This window comes from Myotis nattereri, assembly GCF_964212035.1.
Source record: "Myotis nattereri genome assembly, chromosome: 1".
In the NCBI taxonomy this organism is placed as follows: Eukaryota; Metazoa; Chordata; class Mammalia; order Chiroptera; family Vespertilionidae; genus Myotis; species Myotis nattereri.
This window is the reverse complement of record NC_138075.1, coordinates 106,255,234-106,260,792: the sequence shown is the minus strand read 5'-3', so window position 1 is coordinate 106,260,792 and position 5,559 is coordinate 106,255,234. Positions and strand designations below refer to the sequence as shown.

Genomic DNA, 5,559 nt, shown 5'->3' with positions numbered 1-5,559 from the left:
CCTCAGCCCAGCCTGCACCCTCTTGCAGTCCAGGACCCCTCAGGGGATGTCCCCATGGGGAACGGGCCTAAGCTAACAGTTGGAAGTCCCTCTCACAGTCTGGGACCCCTCGCTCCTTACCGGATACCTGGTCAATGCTCCTTACCACTCAGCTCGCTGCTCCTTAGCGCTGCCATGGAAGCAAGAGAGGCTCCTGCCATTGCCACTGCACTCACTAGCTATGAGCCCTATCTTTCTGTGTAGTTGTCTGTGGGCCAACTGCTCTCTTCCTTCTCACGTAGGGCGAGCAGCATGTGAGGGCAGAGTGCACTCTCATGGAGCACAGAGGGCTGCCCAGAGGTGAGGGGAGTGGCCGGGCCCACGGGGTGAGAGGTGGACACAGAGGACACTATCTCACCCAATTGTGGAGCAGGATGGCTGGCCTTCATCTGCCTGACCCCACCCAGGAAGGGACTGAGCAGGGTGTCCGCCTCTCCATTCTCCATACTTCCATCTGTGACAAGCCCTGCCCCCTTGACAGACCTCCCCCAAAGTGAGTTCAGCTCAATCCCTGAACGTAAAAGGGCACAGGGGCCAGGGCTCCACTCCAGTGCCCCCTGATTCCCAGCAACAGGACCTGGTCGACAGGACCTGATACCAGGATGTTGACCACCCACAGCTGCAGAACATAGATCTGTTTCAAGAAAAGTTGGGAATGCAGACTTTCATATGAGCCCCTATTCCAAATGTACATTCACATTGTGGCAAAGACACCTCCAAGAATAACATAAGCGGGTAAAGTCAGGGCCAAACCCGGCCATTGCCTCACCCAATCATTCTGAGGCATGTGGACAGAACCAAGTCTCAGCTCTTTGCAGGACACTTCCGGACTTTTTTTAAACCTAAAGGACAGTAGTCTGTCTCCATTGTTGTTCTTTGTGATTTTTTCATCATCGGATAAAAGGATACATACATTGGGGCAATCCTCTTGAGATACAATATTCCAGTTGCACCCATGTGACAACGACAGCACGTCTCAGAGGGAGGGAGCCGACAGATGGGGAGCAGGGAATTCTGAAAACCAAAGTGATGACAGAGATTCTAAGCCTTTCCTTCACGTGTCTGACACCCCTCTTCAGGCGGTCTGCAGGTCAGGCGTCTGCTGCACCTTTACCACTTGATGTCCTGGCAGGATGCCCTGGGCCCTGCTTGGCGGTTTGCAGGGCAGCCTGAACCTGGGGGAAGTCCCCCCCTTCCCCGCCCCAGCCACTCCTGATACAGCTACTGCACATGGGTGCTGGTCTCCGGGGACCACACCAGGATGGCAGCATAGATGCCTTCCATCTGCTGCAGCAGCACCCTGTATGCACACCTGTCCTCTGCATGGGCCTGGCCTCTGCTGCTTAGGCATACTTGGCGCAGGCCAGGACCTCCATGAAGTGGCAGGGGAACTTGCCCCTCTACAGCTTCAGGACCACTTCTGGGTGTTCCAAATGCCATAAGAAGCCTCAAAGCATAGCAGAACCTCTCTGTCCCTTTCAGGGGTGACCTCCTGGAAGTCTTTTTTCCTCAGGGTGCAGTAGGTGATCACTCCCACGTCCTCATTGAACAGCTCCTTGGCCATGTGCCCAAAGATGTGTGCCAGGTACCCATCAGAGCTGGTACCCATATAGAGCCTCACCTCCTTCTCCTTCATGTCTCCAAACAGTGTCCATGGCAGCATCATTCGAGGTGAGGTCACTTTGTTCCATTATCTGGACAATTTCACCTGAGGTTAACACACAGGCAGCACCCTGGGAACTATTTAAAGCTGTGGGAACATCTTCTCAAAGGGCCTCCAGTTTCTTGTCATAACACGGGGCCACAGTGACATGGAAAATCTTGTCTGGGGACAGGTTCTGACATCTGGTGAAGTAATCCTTCACCAGAGAGCCCATGATCTGCTGGGGAAACTTGGATGTTCAGAGGTGGGGGTGATGGGATGACCCAGTACCTGCTCTGCATATCAGACCCAGCCGGGGCAGGCGGAGGTCAGCATGGGTAGCCGGAGCTCTTCCTCACAGTGCTGGCAGTACCGATGCACAAATTCCATTCGACTCCCCAGGATGCTGAAGTCCGCAGCTATCTTCACATCAAAGACAGTGCGCCCCAAGGCTTTTGAGAAAGCTACAGAGCCTTCTGGATGCATCAGTGACACTGAGGCTGAATTTAGCAGCAAAATAAGGCAGAGACTGAGGACACACTGACACTGCCAGCACTTTGTGCTGTGAGGTATCACATTTCTTATTAAGGTTCAGAACACGGGAGAAGTCCTTGGTGTTCTGTTGAGAAACTTGGACTCCTTCCTCTGCAGTCACACAACTGTCACACGCCAGGCAGTCACTCAGAAATATCTTGGCATCGGCCAACTTATGGAATTCTCCCTTCTCTCTGTTCTTCTGAGCCGGACTGCGGATGTTGACTGCAGCATTCTCTTAGTCATCGGTTTTTGTTTTTTACTACATTCCTTCCATGTGCAGTGATCACACTTCATCTGGAGTGGGGCAGGTGGGGGCCGGCTCGAGTGACCTGGAGGAAGCACAGGGAGAGCAGTCAATCACCGCTGGTCACCCCTGGTGCTGCTGGTGATATCCTCTCTCCCTTGTAGAGCGTCTAGGGAGGGGAAGCAGCTTCAGTGCCCAAAGCCGAGTTCCAGGAGGCCGGCAGCTCTGTCAGGATCGTTCCAGAGGCACTGGTTTGTTGGTGCCTGGTCTGTCCTCTGGAGATTGAATCTACAGGACTACCAAGGAAGCCAGTCCCCAGTTCCGCCCCACCTCTGCCACCAACTGATTGTAGTTTGAGGGCCGGGAAAAGGGACCAAGAGGCCTGTTTTCCAGCTGCTCACCAGTCCCCAGGCCACTCACTCCGGTTCCCTGTTAACAATTCCCTGATCAATGGGAGACTGCGGGCCAGGGGAGGGACCAAGTGGTCTGCCTTCCGCCCGCTCACCAGTCGCTGCTGCCATGGATTTATTGGAGCCTGAATGACCCTGGTTCCCTTGTTAACCATCCCCTGATCAATGGAGCCTGAGGGCCAGGGGATGGACCAGTTGTCCATTCGGTCGTTATGGACCCTGGTTTTTATATATTAGGATATATATTATATATTTTCTATATTTTTATATTTTATATATTATATATTTTATATTAGGATATATTTGTGCACTCGGGGGGGAGGGGGGTGTCCTTCAGCCCGACCTGTGCCCTCTCGCAGTCTGGGACCCCTCGGGGGATGACCACCTGCTGGCTTAGGCCTGTTCCCCAGGGGATTGGGCCTAAGCTGGCAGTCAGACATCCCTCTGGCAGCCCGGCAGCCCTCGGGGAATGTTCACTTGCCAGCGGGGAGCAGGCCTAAGCTGCAGTCGGACGTCCTTAGCGCTGCTGAGGAAGCGGGAGAGGCTCCCACTACCACCGCTGTCCTGGAAGCCATTAGCCTGGCTTATGGCTGAGCAGAGCTCCCCCTGTGGGAGCGCACTGACCACCAGGGGGCAGCTCCTGCATTGAGCGTCTGCCCCCTGGTGGTCAGTGTGTGTCATAGTGACCAGTCATTCCCAGTTGTTCTGCTGTTAGGGTCAGTTTGCATATTACCCTTTTATTATATAGGAGTGCCTGGCCAGCATGGGTGAGGGGCTGATGGCTGTTTGCAGGCTGGCCACAGCCCCTTCAGGGTGGGGGGTCCTGCTGGGGTGCCTGACCAGTCTGGGTGAGGGGCTGAGGGCCGTTTTCAGGCTGGCTAAGCCCCCCCGTGGAGACCCTCACCCCATGAGCTTGTGGCCAGCCTGGGTGAGGTGCTGATGGCTGTTTGCAGGCTGGCCACAACCCCCAGCCACCCAAGGTCTCAGTGGAGGCTGGCTGGAAGCAGGTACCTGAGATTTATTTATCTTCTGTAATTGAAACTTTGTTGCCATGAGCAGAAGCCACAGCTGGCTCAGGGCTGGTGGGAAGCTTGGCTTCCTCCATCACCTGGACAAGCAAGCCTCCTGCTTGCTCCAGCTCGGTGGCTGTCGGCTGCCTTCTTGGTTGGGTTAATTTGCATATAGTCGCTCTGATTGGCTGGTGGGCGTGGCTTATGGCATAGCGAAGGTACGGTCAATTAGCATCTTTGTCTTTCATTAGTGTAGCTTTTACTTTCATGCTTTTACAAAATGTATCTACATAAATGTCTTATCTTTATAGAAATTTGTGGAGAGGACTCTGGCACTCTAAAATATATATTTCTATTTAACTTCCAGGTCATACCATTAGCTTGGTAAAGATTTACAGAACTCTAAGGAAAAACTGGATTCATAACACTGCTAACAAAATGATCAGGATTAACAAAAATTAATAACATGAAACTAAGTAAACTGATAAGGATGAGTATAATATTATGACTTTTTTTATAAAGTATTACTGATTTTTTATTCTTGTTTTGCAGATATAAGGCTTTTTTCTCCTAAGCTACCTATGACCTTTAGAAATTTGGTAAATTATAGCTTTGTAAGCAAAATTAAAACATTTATCTTTTTTTCCTACCCAAGTCCTCCAAAATTTTAGATACTCTTAAATAATCCATAGGTTGTCAAATATAAACCTGTTCATTTTGGGGTTTATTTTTCCTAATTTAAAGAAAGCTTTTATGTCTAACTTGAAAATTCAGCCAATGGAAGATTTGAAATTAAAATTACTAAGAACTGAAACTGATGACATTTGTTGTAGAAATCAAACTCAAAATTCTGAACCAATGTACAACTTTGCATGCCATTTTGCATTTTTTCCCTATTTCCTTGATTCTGTTTCTTCCTATCTTACAACAACAAAAATTATCAGGGGGCCTTGCATTCACTATAATAATTATTGTTTTTTTTCCCCCCTTAATTTCTGACTGGGAAGATAACTCTACATTGAGCATCATTTTTAAACCTACATAACAATTCAAAACATGCAACTGCTTATACACATAGTTAAGGATGTTCAAAGCCTGGTGATGTCAACCCTATTAAGCATATCAGATTTAAAGAATGCAGGTACTGAAATAACTGACACATCAATGGCCAAAAAGAAAGATCTTTAAATTCCCTTCATAAGTTATATTAGACAAATAAATTGCTCTTGACCATGTACTAGCTAAGTAAGGTGAGTTTGCTCTGTTGTTGCCTCTTGTACTTGGATAAAACACCTCTGGTAAACTAGAGATGGAACTAGATAAATCTCATCACAAGGCAAGTGAATAAATACAGTGCCCCCTCACACCTCATGTTTCTTCACGATCTTCAGCTGACTGTCCCAAATATTGCCTTCTAGTTCCGGTCTATTCTTCAACTTTGACTTAGCATTTATTTGCTATTATAAATTTTTATTTTGTGTTATAAAACTTTGTTCTGCATAGCTCAATATTATGAAGACACCACTCCAATAATGGCTACTCAGTGTTTTGAGGTGTTCAATAAAGCCTATGGGACTTCATTTGAGAAATTTCAAGAAACTACAGAAGATGTTTGTCCTTAAATGAACAGGAGGGGAAAGACCTCATCTGTTCTGGAGCCATGGTTGCTCAAATGTG

The 5,559-nt window shown here is 48.9% G+C and overlaps 1 pseudogene across 1 annotated transcript; it reads right to left on the bottom strand.

Annotated features, from left to right (window-relative positions):
- Positions 1–1,149: 1,149 nt before the first annotated feature.
- On the bottom strand, positions 1,150–2,512 carry LOC308525781 (nuclear prelamin A recognition factor-like; annotated as a pseudogene). The gene has a single exon. The product of its transcript is annotated as a nuclear prelamin A recognition factor-like (transcript).
- Positions 2,513–5,559: the final 3,047 nt, after the last annotated feature.